Below are 17,595 nucleotides of genomic sequence, written 5' to 3'. Positions count from 1 at the left end.
ATGGATCTCTCATCCCTTCATATGTGTGATGCCAGTGATCAAGCTATTGGAGTTGTGCTAGGGCAAAGGAAGGATAAGATGATGCATGCTGTGTATTACGCAAGCAAAACTTTGGCGGATGCCCAGCTTAATTACACAACCACTGAGAAGGAGATGTTAGCAGTGGTGTTTGCAGTGAACAAATTCCGATCATATTTGCTTGGCTCTAAGGTAATAATTTATACTGACCATGCTGCTCTCACGTACCTTTTTTCCAAGAAGGATGCAAAGCCACGACTCATTCACTGGATTTTACTCCTTCAAGAATTTGATATTGAGATCAGAGATAAGAAAGGATCGGAGGATGTAGTAGCTGATCACTTGTCTAGGTTGGAGGGTGTTGAGAAAAGAGATGATGAGCTTGAGATCAATGAGAACTTCCTAGATGAACTCCTTCTAGCTATTCAACATTTGAGTGCACCCTGGTATGCAGATTTGGCAAATTATTTAGCTTGTTATATCCTGCCACCAGATTTGTCTTATTAGCAGAAAAAGCGGCTTTTGTCGGAAGCTAAGCATTACTTATGGGAGGATCCTTACCTTTACAAGATTTTTGGTGATAATATCATTAGGAGATGTGTGCCTGAGGAAGAGATGCTTGACATTCTTACTCATTGCCATGACTCAGCATATGGTGGTCATTTTGGTGCAACAAAGACAACTGCTAAGGTTCTAGAGAGTGGGTTTTTCTGGCCTACATTATTTTAGGACTCTAGAGGGTTTGTTGCTAGATGTGATCCCTGCCAGCGAGAGGGAAATATCTCCAAGAGAAATGAGATGTCATTGACTTCTATTTAGGATATTGAACTTTTTGATGTGTGTGGGGAGTTGACTTCATGGGTCCTTTCCCATCCTCACATGGGAACCGTTACATTTTGGTGGGAATGGATTATGTCTCCAAGTGGGTTGATGTGGTTGCATCCCCCACCAATGATGCTAGGGTAGTGATTAAATTCTTGAAGAAGCTTTTCTCGAGGTTTGGAGTTCCTAGAGCTATCATTAGTGTTGGGGGATCCCACTTTTGCAACAAACAGTTTGATTCTCTCCTCAAGATATATAATGTCTATCACAGGGTTGCTACACCCTATCACCCCCAGACTAGTGGGCGAGTCGAGGTATCTAATAGGGAACTTAAGAAGATTTTGGAGAAGACTGTCAATGGGTCAAGGAAAGATTGGGCTGCAAAGCTTGATGATGCTTTATGGGCGTATCAGACTGCTTACAAAACCCTTATAGGTTGATTTATGGCAAGGCGTGTCACCTTTCTGTCGAGTTGGAACGTCGAGCCTTTTGGGCAATCTGTTAGACAGTTTTGTATGCCCTTAGCTTCAATCATTTTGATGTACTTTTGTTATTTAGTGGAAATAAATAAAGTGCATGTTTGATTCATGTTGTTTGGTTTAATTCTGTGTAAAACCCTAAAACTGGACATTTGTAGAGACTCATGTTAGTTTTAAATGTTCACAGCCGTTGGATAAGTCTGGGGAGATTTATCCTGCCAAGGCTGATACTGGTGTGCCACCAAGTGTTGGGATGGCCTGTCTCAGCCATCAGGGTAAGACCCGAGGCACATACAGCATGGGATTACTTGAATCCTTGAACCGGACCAGATTTCCAGTCTTGCCCTGGACCTTGGAGATAGATGGGCAAAACTGGAAAGTTACACCTGACCCCTAGACTCGATTATGACACTTCACTAGGTGCTGGATCAGGCTGCCTTTGATATGCCAATCAGTGAGATCCATAGTGGGGATCAAAACCTGGGTATGTTGGGGCAGTTTGAGAATTCATCTGAGTGGGTGGTCATAGTGACAGAATCAGCCACTTTGTCGGACAAAGGGTAATGATCGGGAATGCACTCTCTCTGATGGAAACCAAACTGCCGGCAGTTGATTTCAATCGTTGGAATTTTGTTTTTGCAAAATTAATATATTTACATATATATGTACGGTTTCAAAATGTTTGCAAATGGTTTTAATTCCCGGGATCCATGTGAGAGGAGAGTGCGGCACTGTTCCTTGCAGCCGAGGGAGAGGTCCTCTCTTGTCGGGCAGTGCTTGATCATTAAGGGCTGAGAGGTTAAGTGTAAGACCATTTAGGATAATACCTGATGGGCTAATCTTGCACCTGCCCACAGTCCCTGGGTTTTTATAAGATGGCTTGGCCCAGGGACCACTTAATGTAAGTGTTGGGCCCATAGGGTTCATACGATGGACTCAAGGGGTTCATTGAGATTTTCAGTGAATTTGGCTGGGCCTTGTATTAAAGGCTGGGCCGAACCCATGTGGCTGGTGTGTAGATCAATGCTTGGGTCCCACGCCATACAAAGAAGCCCAACTGGGTAGCAGATTGGAAACTAATTAAACACTGAATACTTAATGGGCCAAAAGCCCATTTCGAGGTGGGCTGATATGATCACCCATCAATGGGGCAAATTTGAGATTGAAGTTAGCAAAAAGGATTGGGCTCTTAGCCTTATCCACTCTTAGAGACCAAATTCAAATCAGATTTGAATCTGGTAACCTCCTGATAAGATCAGGAGTAAGCTAACTCTATCTGGGAAAGGGATTAAGATTATCCCCTATCCAAATACTGATTTGGATTGGGATAACTCCTAATTAGGAGATTTCTTAATCAAGAAGAAAAGAGAGGAGATTTTCGAATGAACCAAGACAGGGAAATCAGATTTCGATCCAAGAGGTTCTGGTAAGCAAGAAAGGTTCCTGCGAATTGAGATTAGATCTCATTCTCTCCAGAAAAGAAAATAGTTCAGCCTTTTCGTTTCTGGAAATCTCCTCCTGCCGCCGCCATCTGCATTGTTGCAAGATTTGATCTTTGCAGAAAAGAAAGTCAAGAAACCAATTCTTGACATCAGTCTTGAAAGAATGGTAGGATCCATCTAATGGACGCCATAAAGGTTGCGGAATGGGTGGGGCGAATTTCAAAAATTTCCTACCTTCTCCCAACTGGGAATCATATTCCCTGAATTTAGAATACAATATTCAAGGATCTACTTGAACCCTAATCAAACCAGATCTGTACCAAAAGATAAATGGGAGGATTATACCTGATCCGGAGAAGCAGTATCTCCCAAAGTTGGTGTTCACGCCCAAAGAATGCTCCAAGATCTGTCCCTGCTGAAGATGACACAGCTGTGGATGGAACAGAACCAGCAGGGTGCGTCCTACACACTGGATCCTTCACAAGAATCCCCTGGATGTACTGAACACTGAATTCTTTCAGTCTTTCTTGCAAGACTGATGTCAAGAACTGGTTTCTTGACTTTCTTTTCTGCAAAGATCAAATCTTGCAACAATGCAGATGGCGGCAGCAGGAGGAGATTTCCAGAAACGAAAAGGCTGAACTGTTTTCTTTTCTGGAGAGAATGAGATCTAATCTCAATTCGCAGGAACCTTTCTTGCTTACCAGAACCTCTTGGATCGAAATCTGATTTCTCTCCCTCTATTTTGGTTCATTCGAAAATCTCCTCCTTTTTTCTTGATTAAGAAATCTCCTAATTAGGAGTTATCCCAATCCAAATCAGTATTTGGATAGGGGATAATCTTAATCCCTTTCCCAGATAGAGTTAGCTTACTCCTGATCTTATCAGGAGGTTACCAGATTCAAATCTGATTTGAATTTGGTCTCTAAGAGTGGATAAGGCTAAGAGCCCAATCCTTTTTGCTAACTGCAATCTCAAATTCGCCCCATTGATGGGTGATCATATCAGCCCACTTCGAAATGGGCTTTTGGCCCATTAAGTATTCAGTGTTTAATTAGTTTCCAATCTGCTGCCCAGTTGGGCTTCTTTGTATGGCGTGGGACCCAAGCATTGATCTACACACCAGCCACATGGGTTCGGCCCAGCCTTTAATACAAGGCCCAGCCAAATTCACTGAAAATCTCAATGAACCCCTTGAGTCCATCGTATGAACCCTATGGGCCCAACACTTACATTAAGTGGTCCCTGGGCCAAGCCATCTTATAAAAACCCAGGGACTGTGGGCAGGTGCAAGATTAGCCCATCAGGTATTATCCTAAATGGTCTTACACTTAACCTCTCAGCCCTTAATGATCAAGCACTGCCCGACAAGAGAGGACCTCTCCCTCGGCTGCAAGGAACAGTGCCGCACTCTCCTCTCACATGGATCCCGGGAATTAAAACCATTTGCAAACATTTTGAAACCGTACATATATATGTAAATATATTAATTTTGCAAAAACAAAATTCCAACGATTGAAATCAACTGCCGGCAGTTTGGTTTCCATCAGAGAGAGTGCATTCCCGATCATTACCCTTTGTCCGACAAAGTGGCTGATTCTGTCACTATGACCACCCACTCAGATGAATTCTCAAACTGCCCCAACATACCCAGGTTTTGATCCCCACTAAGGATCTCACTGATTGGCATATCAAAGGCAGCCTGATCCAGCACCTAGTGAAGTGTCATAATCGAGTCTAGGGGTCAGGTGTAACTTTCCAGTTTTGCCCATCTATCTCCAAGGTCCAGGGCAAGACTGGAAATCTGGTCCGGTTCAAGGATTCAAGTAATCCCATGCTGTATGTGCCTCGGGTCTTACCCTGATGGCTGAGACAGGCCATCCCAACACTTGGTGGCACACCAGTATCAGCCTTGGCAGGATAAATCTCCCCAGACTTATCCAACGGCTGTGAACATTTAAAACTAACATGAGTCTCTACAAATGTCCAGTTTTAGGGTTTTACACAGAATTAAACCAAACAACATGAATCAAACATGCACTTTATTTATTTCCACTAAACAACAAAAGTACATCAAAATGATTGAAGCTAAGGGCATACAAAACTGTCTAACAGCTCCCACTTGCACTTAGGTCCAATCTGGAACAAGCCGGAGTCCCATACTTTCCACGTGTTTCTCAAACACCTTCTGTGTCAGTGGCTTGGTCAATGGGTCTGCCACATTATCCGCTGATGCTACCTTTTGAATTAGGACGTCCCCTCTACCAACGATCTCCCGCAGTACATGGTACTTCCTCTCGATGTGCTTTGACTTCGAGTGGGCCCGAGGCTCTTTAGCCTGGGCGATCGCTCCATTGTTGTCACACAACAACGGGATGGGTGATGTGCTGGATGGAATCGCTCCCAATTCGTGTATGAATTTCTTCATCCACACGGCTTCCTTGGCAGCTTCACTTGCGGCAATGTACTCGGCCTCGGTTGTGGAGTCTGCAGTGGACCCCTGTTTGCTGCTTTTCCAGCAAACAGCACACGATCCTATCGTGAAAACATACCCAGATGTAGACTTTCTATCATCTGGATCCGACTGGAAATCGGCATCGGTATACCCTAGAACTTGCAGTGAACTACCATCGAATACCAGACAAAACTCTTTCGTCCTTCGAAGGTATTTGAGTATGTTCTTCACAGCAGTCCAATGCTCCTGTCCTGGGTTTGCCTGGAATCTGCTTACCACACTCACCGCCTGAGCTATGTCCGGGCGAGTGCACAACATGGCATACATGATGCTCCCCACAGCTGAGGCATAGGGAACGTCTCTCATGCTCTCAATCTCCTCAGAAGTCTTGGGAGACATCTTCTTGGAGAGAGTGACTCCGTGCCTGAAAGGAACGTTTCCTTTCTTGGAGTTTTCCATGCTGTATCTTTTGACAATTTTGTCAATGTAAGCAGCCTGGGATAATCCAATTATCCTCTTCGATCTATCTCTATAGAGTCGAAGACCCAGTATGTATGAAGCTTCTCCAAGATCTTTCATGGAGAACTGCTGTGATAGCCATACCTTGACCGAAGTCAACATTCCTACATCATTCCCAATGAGTAGGATATCGTCCACATACAAGACTAAAAAGGTGATCTTATCCCCACTGGATTTCCTGTAAACACAGGGCTCATCCGGATTCTGCTCAAAGTCAAACGTTTTGACTGCAGAATCAAAACGGATGTTCCAACTCCTAGAAGCCTGCTTAAGTCCATATATGGATCTATTAAGTTTACATACCATGTGTTCCTGACCAGCAGCAATGAAGCCTTGCGGCTGCTGCATGTAGATATCTTCACTAAGATCTCCATTCAGGAACGCTGTTTTGACATCCATTTGCCAAATCTCGTAATCATGGTACGCTGCTACAGCTAGCAGGATCCTAATGGATTTAAGCATGGCCACCGGTGAAAAGGTTTCCTCATAGTCGATGCCTTCTTTCTGAGTATACCCTTTCGCCACCAAACGAGCTTTAAAGGTCTCAATCCTGCCATCGGGGCCCTTCTTCCTCTTGTAGATCCATTTGCAACCAATTGCTTTTACCCCGGAGGGCGGATCCACTAGAGTCCAGACTCCATTGGTCTCCATTGAGTCCATCTCGGCTCTCATGGCCTCCACCCACTTCTGGGAGTCTATGTCTAACATAGCTTCCGCGTAAGACACGGGATCCTCTTCACTAGTCAAGGCTTCCACCAGGTAACTATCCTGGTCATAACCATATCGGACTGGTGGTCTGGATACCCGGGTGGACCTTCTAGGTTGGTCATTACCTGGAACTTGTGGGTCATCTCCCACTGCTCCTGAGCTCTCCTCATCAAGAACTATTTCCTGACGATGGGTGTCTAGGATGTAATCGGATTCTAAGAATCGGGCGTTTCGACTGCAGAACACTTTCTGCTCACTTGGGTCATAGAATAGATAACCCACCGAATCCTTTGGGTAGCCTATAAACAGGCAACGGCTGGTTTTAGATTCCAACTTGTCCGCACTTGTTCTTTTAACGTGTGCAGGACAACCCCAAATCTTCAAGTGTCTCACACTTGGCTTCCTTCCGGTCCAAAGCTCATATGGAGTTTTCGGAACTGATTTGGTTGGAACCCTATTCAGCACGTAGATAGCAGTCTCTAATGCGTATCCCCAAAAGGATGTGGGTAATTCTGAGCGTACGAGAAGTGACCGGACCATGTCTAATAAGGTCCTATTTCTCCTCTCTGAAACACCATTGAGTTGAGGTGTAGCAGGAGGAGCTAGTTGTGACACTATCCCATTGGCCTTTAAGTAGTCCCTCATTTCATCAGAGAGATACTCGCCACCTCGATCTGATCGAAGGGCCTTAATTTCTCTCCCTAACTGTTTCTCGACTTCCTGTCTGAACTCTTTGAACTTTTCAAATGATTCAGACTTATGTCTCATTAGGTACACGTAACCATATCGTGAAAAATCATCTGTAAAGGTGATGAAGTACACGTGTTGATTCCGTGTCCTAACACTCAGGGGACCACATACATCAGTATGTATTAGGTCAAGTGTGCCTGCACATCTTTCAGGCTTACCGTCAAATGGCCGCTTAGTCATCTTACCTTGGAGGCAAGGTTCACAAGTGGGAAGATTTTCTACTGTTAGAAAATCCAAAGGACCATCCTTTACCAGTCTTGTGATTCGGTCGACACCGATGTGGCCAAGTCGGTAATGCCAGAGGCACGTGAGATTTACTGTATCACGAGTCCTTTTCTTGGGATTTTCGACCGACGTAGTTTCGGTTAAGTTAGTTTCCAAAGAAGGATGCAGAACATAGAGTCCGTTCTCTAGCTCCCCGCATGCGATGAATTTGTTATTCCGTTTAACAGTAATCATATTACTAAAGTAAACAGTATATCCATCAGCACACAATTTTGAAACAGAAATTAAATTCCTTCTCAAGTTCTGTACATAAAGACAATCTTTAAGTACAAGGACTCCTTCTTTAAAAACTAATTCTACGGTTCCTATTGCCGCAGCTGCAACACTTGCAGTTGTTCCCAAGAACAGTGTCACTTCACCTTCACTCAGCCTTCTGCTAACTTTGAACCCCTGCAGTGAGTTACACGCATGAGTTGAAGCCCCGGAGTCAACACACCAGGACACAGAAGTAACTAACATATTAGTTTCTATGACACAAGTTTCGATATTACCTTTCTTAGATTCCAGGTAGGTAGGACAGTTCCTCTTCCAGTGGCCGGTCTGCTTGCAGAAGTGACAGACATCAGATGCCTTGTTCTTCTTCTGCTTCTTGGGTTTGGTAGTCTTCTTCTGGGGCTTCTTTGCCTTTCTCTTTCTCTTGCCCGATTTGTTAGCTTTAGCAAGCATAACCACAGGCTCATCCTTCTTGAGTAAATCCTCGGCCCTCTGCAACATATTGCTGAGTTCCTGGACGCTGACATTCAGCTTATTCATATTGTAGTTCATAGTGAACGCATTGAAGGAAGAGGGCAAAGAATTTAGGATGGCATCCACTTGCGTGCCAAGATCTAGCCCGGATCCAAGAGCTTCAAGTTCGTTGATGTATCCCATCATCCGAAGACAATGGTCATGAACTTTCTGCCCTTTGGTCATCTGCGCGGTCATGAACAATTTCAGGACCTTCTGTCGAGTAGAACGGTTCTGCTCCTCATACATTGTCCTTAGACTGTCCAATATGTCCTTGGCAAGTTCGATCTGATCGAACTGCCTCTGTATTGAGTTGTCTAATGAGGCAATGACAAAGCAGCGGGCTAGGGAGTTCTTATCCTCCCAATCTTGGTAGTCCCTCCTACGGGCCTCAGAAGCCCTATCACCCGGACGTTCCGGGGCAGGATTTTTCACTACCTTGTCTAACTTTTCAGAAGTTAGGACCAGCATAAGATTTCTGTACCAGTCGGCATAGTTTGGGCCCTTAAGCTTGTTATCGTCTAGAAGCTTTGCAAATTGACCGTTTGCCATTTTCTGATAAAACAGCAAAATCATTAGTCCACAACCTTAGTTTGATTCATGTTTACCTACATAGATATGGCTTTTAATCTATGTTCCATTTCCATTTTGTTCATCTCTGAGATTTCCCTCCTATCTCAGTGACGGAGACGACGAAATGTCTCTGGAAATGTGGGAAATCACATGGGGTGCGTGAAGCCAACTGTTTCAGCTGCATAACCCCACCACCTTTCTGTGACGGATCATATCCACTCATCAAATGAGTTTCCCTTTGGCCTCTGTCAGACAAGGTTCAGAGCCGTTTTCAGGTAAACCCTTCTCTCAGTGAGTGCACACCCATCATATTTAGGTTACGCCAAGGTACCGTGAGAGAGTTCCCATTTTCTGGTGAAGCCTCTCCCACATCGGTCTATGACGCCCCTATCATCTTATGAAACACTCTAACAGATCCAACAGCAAATGGATAGCCCAATTTTATGGTGCGTTTCCTCATTACTGATGGACCCATCATTGTGCTAATGACGGAAGGCCTTTAGAGAGTCCATCATATGGATCTCCCTATCACTTGCATTCATATTTGCTGGAGGGAACAAAATCACGGCCTAGTTCTAATTTAGGTCAAACCAAAGTGGCTCCCACTGACTTTCATAAAGTCAGATTTCTGGTGGGCCTTAATCGGCTAGGGGTTCCGTACGCATCCCTTTTCAGGGTTGTGGGGCCCACCAGGCAAAGAGGGGGTCATCCAATGACCTTCAGGGACACCATGGCAATGATGTGCATTCAGCCATGGTGTGCGCAAGAGCCACTAACGAGTCATCACGGGCCAAGTACTTATGGCCCATGGTCGCAGCACATCAAACATCCAAACATCACATGTAAAGGAGGAATTGATCCAATCAATTAATTGCTGTAAAGCCCATTCAACGGCCCATTTAAAAACCAAGTCATTAACGATTAATGTCCACTAGGTGTATGGGCTGAATCGCAGATAGCAGTTCGGCCCATACAGCTTATCTCACAATAATGGGCTTTTGCAGTTTTAACCCTTTAAAACTGGGCTTTACAGGTGGGCCGAATTAATCCCTGTAATTGAACATCAGATTTGGAACAAAAGTGTGAGACAATTGGACTGAGAACAGCCCCTTTCGAAACCCAGATTCGGTCCAAACAGTTTTGGTCCAATCTAGTCCGAAATGGTCCAAAACTGATTTTCAATTCAAGAATTAATTATTGAATGATCTGAAATTAATAGTTTTGATTTCTAGCAAACACAAAACAATTTTGGACTGTTCGCACCACCTGCAAAACAGAGGTTAATCACAAGGGTTGCAGTTTCAAAAACTGCAAATCGCAGAAAACGATTTCTCCATCTGCAAATCTCCAGCGCCGCCATCTTCTTCCATCTTCTTTAATCAAGAAAAATAACAGAAATCCTATTTCTATTAATTACATTCTTGATCAAATCCTATACATTCAGTCTAAAAATAAAAAAAATTATTTACAGACCGAATTGAATGAAATAAATAAATAGAAAAGAAAAAAGGGTGCGCAGACCATCTGCGCTAAAACTGTACTGCGATCTCCAGGTTTGAACAGTCCATTAAATCAAAATAAATAAAGAACAATTCCAAATAAATTTTGGATTTAATAGAAATTAATTTCAGATCAATCGCCCTTAACAAGAAACAGTTTCTTGGAAAAAAAAGAAAACAATCTGCGCAAATCTTGAAAGAACACCTTCTATCCATCTGCGCAGGGTCAGATCTGATTTTCTTTTGGTTCAAGATTCGAACCTGTGGCTCTGATACCACTGAAAGAATGGTAGGATCCATCTAATGGACGCCATAAAGGTTGCGGAATGGGTGGGGCGAATTTCAAAAATTTCCTACCTTCTCCCAACTGGGAATCATATTCCCTGAATTTAGAATACAATATTCAAGGATCTACTTGAACCCTAATCAAACCAGATCTGTACCAAAAGATAAATGGGAGGATTATACCTGATCCGGAGAAGCAGTATCTCCCAAAGTTGGTGTTCACGCCCAAAGAATGCTCCAAGATCTGTCCCTGCTGAAGATGACACAGCTGTGGATGGAACAGAACCAGCAGGGTGCGTCCTACACACTGGATCCTTCACAAGAATCCCCTGGATGTACTGAACACTGAATTCTTTCAGTCTTTCTTGCAAGACTGATGTCAAGAACTGGTTTCTTGACTTTCTTTTCTGCAAAGATCAAATCTTGCAACAATGCAGATGGCGGCAGCAGGAGGAGATTTCCAGAAACGAAAAGGCTGAACTGTTTTCTTTTCTGGAGAGAATGAGATCTAATCTCAATTCGCAGGAACCTTTCTTGCTTACCAGAACCTCTTGGATCGAAATCTGATTTCTCTCCCTCTATTTTGGTTCATTCGAAAATCTCCTCCTTTTTTCTTGATTAAGAAATCTCCTAATTAGGAGTTATCCCAATCCAAATCAGTATTTGGATAGGGGATAATCTTAATCCCTTTCCCAGATAGAGTTAGCTTACTCCTGATCTTATCAGGAGGTTACCAGATTCAAATCTGATTTGAATTTGGTCTCTAAGAGTGGATAAGGCTAAGAGCCCAATCCTTTTTGCTAACTGCAATCTCAAATTCGCCCCATTGATGGGTGATCATATCAGCCCACTTCGAAATGGGCTTTTGGCCCATTAAGTATTCAGTGTTTAATTAGTTTCCAATCTGCTGCCCAGTTGGGCTTCTTTGTATGGCGTGGGACCCAAGCATTGATCTACACACCAGCCACATGGGTTCGGCCCAGCCTTTAATACAAGGCCCAGCCAAATTCACTGAAAATCTCAATGAACCCCTTGAGTCCATCGTATGAACCCTATGGGCCCAACACTTACATTAAGTGGTCCCTGGGCCAAGCCATCTTATAAAAACCCAGGGACTGTGGGCAGGTGCAAGATTAGCCCATCAGGTATTATCCTAAATGGTCTTACACTTAACCTCTCAGCCCTTAATGATCAAGCACTGCCCGACAAGAGAGGACCTCTCCCTCGGCTGCAAGGAACAGTGCCGCACTCTCCTCTCACATGGATCCCGGGAATTAAAACCATTTGCAAACATTTTGAAACCGTACATATATATGTAAATATATTAATTTTGCAAAAACAAAATTCCAACGATTGAAATCAACTGCCGGCAGTTTGGTTTCCATCAGAGAGAGTGCATTCCCGATCATTACCCTTTGTCCGACAAAGTGGCTGATTCTGTCACTATGACCACCCACTCAGATGAATTCTCAAACTGCCCCAACATACCCAGGTTTTGATCCCCACTAAGGATCTCACTGATTGGCATATCAAAGGCAGCCTGATCCAGCACCTAGTGAAGTGTCATAATCGAGTCTAGGGGTCAGGTGTAACTTTCCAGTTTTGCCCATCTATCTCCAAGGTCCAGGGCAAGACTGGAAATCTGGTCCGGTTCAAGGATTCAAGTAATCCCATGCTGTATGTGCCTCGGGTCTTACCCTGATGGCTGAGACAGGCCATCCCAACACTTGGTGGCACACCAGTATCAGCCTTGGCAGGATAAATCTCCCCAGACTTATCCAACGGCTGTGAACATTTAAAACTAACATGAGTCTCTACAAATGTCCAGTTTTAGGGTTTTACACAGAATTAAACCAAACAACATGAATCAAACATGCACTTTATTTATTTCCACTAAACAACAAAAGTACATCAAAATGATTGAAGCTAAGGGCATACAAAACTGTCTAACAAGTCTTGCAAGAAAGACTGAAAGAATTCAGTGTTTAGTACATCCAGGGGATTCTTGTGAAGGATCCAGTGTGTAGGACGCACCCTGCTGGTTCTGTTCCATCCACAGCTGTGTCATCTTCAGCAGGGACAGATCTTGGAGCATTCTTTGGGCGTGAACACCAACTTTGGGAGATACTGCTTCTCCGGATCAGGTATAATCCTCCCATTTATCTTTTGGTACAGATCTGGTTTGATTAGGGTTCAAGTAGATCCTTGAATATTGTATTCTAAATTCAGGGAATATGATTCCCAGTTGGGAGAAGGTAGGAAATTTTTGAAATTCGCCCCACCCATTCCGCAACCTTTATGGCGTCCATCAGATGGATCCTACCATTCTTTCAGTGGTATCAGAGCCACAGGTTCGAATCTTGAACCAAAAGAAAATCAGATCTGACCCTGCGCAGATGGATAGAAGGTGTTCTTTCAAGATTGCGCAGATTGTCTTCTTTTTTTTTTCAAGAAACTGTTTCTTGTTAAGGGCGATTGATCTGAAATTAATTTCTATTCAATCCAAAATTTATTTGGAATTGTTCTTTATTTATTTTGATTTAATGGACTGTTCAAACCTGGAGATCGCAGTGCAGTTTTAGCGCAGATGATCTGCGCACCCTTTTTTCTTTTCTATTTATTTATTTCATTCAATTCGGTCTGTAAATAATTTTTTTTTTATTTTTTAGACTGAATGTATAGGATTTGATCAAGAATGTAATTAATAGAAATAGGATTTCTGTTATTTTTCTTGATTAAAGAAGATGGAAGAAGATGGCGGCGCAGGAGATTTGCAGATGGAGAAATCGTTTTCTGCGATTTGCAGTTTATGAAACTGCAACCCTTGTGATTAACCTCTGTTTTGCAGGTGGTGCGAACAGTCCATAATTGTTTTGTGTTTGCTAGAAATCAAAACTATTAATTTTAGATCATTCAATAATTAATTCTTGAATTGAAAATCAGTTTTGGACCATTTCGGACTAGATTGGACCAAAACTGTTTGGACCGAATCTGGGTTTCGAAAGGGGCTGTTCTCAGTCCAATTGTCTCACACTTTTGTTCCAAATCTGATGTGCAATTACAGGGATTAATTCGGCCCACCTGTAAAGCCCAGTTTTAAAGGGTTAAAACTGCAAAAGCCCATTATTGTGAGATGAGCTGTATGGGCCGAACTGCTATCTGCGATTCAGCCCATACACCTAGTGGACATTAATCGTTAATGACTTGGTTTTTAAATGGGCCGTTGAATGGGCTTTACAGCAATTAATTGATTGGATCAATTCCTCCTTTACATGTGATGTTTGGATGTTTGATGTGCTGCGACCATGGGCCATAAGTACTTGGCCCGTGATGACTCGTTAGTGGCTCTTGCGCACACCATGGCTGAATGCACATCATTGCCATGGTGTCCCTGAAGGTCATTGGATGACCCCCTCTTTGCCTGGTGGGCCCCACAACCCTGAAAAGGGATGCGTACGGAACCCCTAGCCGATTAAGGCCCACCAGAAATCTGACTTTATGAAAGTCAGTGGGAGCCACTTTGGTTTGACCTAAATTAGAACTAGGCCGTAATTTTGTTCCCTCCAGCAAATATGAATGCAAGTGATAGGGAGATCCATATGATGGACTCTCTAAAGGCCTTCCGTCATTAGCACAATGATGGGTCCATCAGTAATGAGGAAACGCACCATAAAATTGGGCTATCCATTTGCTGTTGGATCTGTTAGAGTGTTTCATAAGATGATAGGGGCGTCATAGACCGATGTGGGAGGGGCTTCACCAGAAAATGGGAACTCTCTCACGGTACCTTGGCGTAACCTGAATATGATGGGTGTGCACTCACTGACAGAAGGGTTTACCTGAAAACGGCTCTGAACCTTGTCTGACAGAGGCCAAAGGGAAACTCATTTGATGAGTGGATATGATCCGTCACAGAAAGGTGGTGGGGTTATGCAGCTGAAACAGTTGGCTTCACGCACCCCATGTGATTTCCCACATTTCCAGAGACATTTCGTCGTCTCCGTCACTGAGATAGGAGGGAAATCTCAGAGATGAACAAATGGGAATGGAACATAGATTAAAAGCCATATCTATGTAGGTAAACATGAATCAAACTAAGGTTGTGGACTAATGATTTTGCTGTTTTATCAGAAAATGGCAAACGGTCAATTTGCAAAGCTTCTAGACGATAACAAGCTTAAGGGCCCAAACTATGCCGACTGGTACAGAAATCTTATGCTGGTCCTAACTTCTGAAAAGTTAGACAAGGTAGTGAAAAATCCTGCCCCGGAACGTCCGGGTGATAGGGCTTCTGAGGCCCGTAGGAGGGACTACCAAGATTGGGAGGATAAGAACTCCCTAGCCCGCTTCTTTGTCATTGCCTCATTAGACAACTCAATACAGAGGCAGTTCGATCAGATCGAACTTGCCAAGGACATATTGGACAGTCTAAGGACAATGTATGAGGAGCAGAACCGTTCTACTCGATAGAAGGTCCTGAAATTGTTCATGACCGCGCAGATGACCAAAGGGCAGAAAGTTCATGACCATTGTCTTCGGATGATGGGATACATCAACGAACATGAAGCTCTTGGATCCGGGCTAGATCTTGGCACGCAAGTGGATGCCATCCTAAATTCTTTGCCCTCTTCCTTCAATGCGTTCACTATGAACTACAATATGAATAAACTGAATGTCAGCGTCCAGGAACTCAGCAATATGTTGCAGAGGGCTGAGGATTTACTCAAGAAGGATGAGCCTGTGGTTATGCTTGCTGAAGCTAACAAATCGGGCAAGAGAAAGAGAAAGGCAAAGAAGCCCCAGAAGAAGACTACCAAACCCAAGAAGCAGAAGAAGAACAAGGCATCTGATGTCTGTCACTTCTGCAAGCAGACCGGCCACTGGAGGAGGAACTGTCCTACCTACCTGGAATCTAAGAAAGGTAATATCGAAACTTGTGTCATAGAAACTAATATGTTAGTTACTTCTGTGTCCTGGTGTGTTGACTCCGGGGCTTCAACTCATGCGTGTAACTCACTGCAGGGGTTCAAAGTTAGCAGAAGGCTGAGTGAAGGTGAAGTGACACTGTTCTTGGGAACAACTGCAAGTGTTGCAGCTGCGGCAATAGGAACCGTAGAATTAGTTTTTAAAGAAGGAGTCCTTGTACTTAAAGATTGTCTTTATGTACAGAACTTGAGAAGGAATTTAATTTCTGTTTCAAAATTGTGTGCTGATGGATATACTGTTTACTTTAGTAATATGATTACTGTTAAACGGAATAATAAATTCATCGCATGCGGGGAGCTAGAGAACGGTCTCTATGTTCTGCATCCTTCTTTGGAAACTAACTTAACCGAAACTACGTCGGTCAAAAATCCCAAGAAAAGGACTCGTGATACAGTAAATCTCACGTGCCTCTGGCATTACCGACTTGGCCACATCGGTGTCGACCGAATCACAAGACTGGTAAAGGATGGTCCTTTGGATTTTCTAACCGTAGAAAATCTTCCCACTTGTGAACCTTGCCTCCAAGGTAAGATGACTAAGCGGCCATTTGATGGTAAGCCTGAAAGATGTGCAGGCACACTTGACCTAATACATACTGATGTATGTGGTCCCCTGAGTGTTAGGACACGGAATCAACACGTGTACTTCATCACCTTTACAGATGATTTTTCACGATATGGTTACGTGTACCTGATGAGACATAAGTCTGAATCATTTGAAAAGTTCAAAGAGTTCAGACAGGAAGTCGAGAAACAGTTAGGGAGAGAAATTAAGGCCCTTCGATCAGATCGAGGTGGCGAGTATCTCTCTGACGAATTCAGGGACTACTTAAAGGCCAATGGGATAGTGTCACAACTAGCTCCTCCTGCTACACCTCAACTCAACGGTGTTTCAGAGAGGAGAAATAGGACCTTGTTGGACATGGTCCGGTCACTTCTCGTACGCTCAGAATTACCCACATCCTTTTGGGGATACGCATTAGAGACTGCCATCTACGTGCTGAATAGGGTTCCAACCAAATCAGTTCCGAAAACTCCATATGAGCTTTGGACCGGAAGGAATCCAAGTGTGAGACACTTGAAGATTTGGGGTTGTCCTGCACACGTTAAAAGAACAAGTGCGGACAAGTTGGAATCTAAAACCAGCCGTTGCCTGTTTATAGGCTACCCAAAGGATTCGGTGGGTTATCTATTCTATGACCCAAGTGAGCAGAAAGTGTTCTGCAGTCGAAACGCCCGATTCTTAGAATCCGATTACATCCTGGACACCCATCGTCAGGAAATAGTTCTTGATGAGGAGAGCTCAGGAGCAGTAGGTCCACCCGGGTATCCAGACCACCAGTCCGATATGGTTATGACCAGGATAGTTACCTGGTGGAAGCCTTGACTAGTGAAGAGGATCCCGTGACTTACGCGGAAGCTATGTTAGACATAGACTCCCAGAAGTGGGTGGAGGCCATGAGAGCCGAGATGGACTCAATGGAGACCAATGGAGTCTGGACTCTAGTGGATCCGCCCTCCGGGGTAAAAGCAATTGGTTGCAAATGGATCTACAAGAGGAAGAAGGGCCCCGATGGCAGGATTGAGACCTTTAAAGCTCGTTTGGTGGCGAAAGGGTATACTCAGAAAGAAGGCATCGACTATGAGGAAACCTTTTCACCGGTGGCCATGCTTAAATCCATTAGGATCCTGCTAGCTGTAGCAGCGTACCATGATTACGACATTTGGCAAATGGATGTCAAAACAGCGTTCCTGAATGGAGATCTTAGTGAAGATATCTACATGCAGCAGCCGCAAGGCTTCATTGCTGCTGGTCAGGAACACATGGTATGTAAACTTAATAGATCCATATATGGACTTAAGCAGGCTTCTAGGAGTTGGAACATCCGTTTTGATTCTGCAGTCAAAACGTTTGACTTTGAGCAGAATCCGGATGAGCCCTGTGTTTACAGGAAATCCAGTGGGGATAAGATCACCTTTTTAGTCTTGTATGTGGACGATATCCTACTTATTGGGAATGATGTAGGAATGTTGACTTCGGTCAAGGTA

General features: G+C 43.8%; 1 pseudogene; it reads left to right on the top strand.

Moving 5' to 3' along the window:
• Positions 1-17,595, top strand: part of LOC148804447 (uncharacterized) — a 150,998-nt pseudogene continuing 133,403 nt past the window's right edge.

Source organism: Nelumbo nucifera, chromosome 1 (genome assembly GCF_055504915.1).
Source record: "Nelumbo nucifera cultivar China Antique chromosome 1, China Antique-T2T, whole genome shotgun sequence".
Classification (NCBI taxonomy): domain Eukaryota; kingdom Viridiplantae; phylum Streptophyta; class Magnoliopsida; order Proteales; family Nelumbonaceae; genus Nelumbo; species Nelumbo nucifera.
This window is presented reverse-complemented; position numbering and strand designations above follow the sequence as displayed.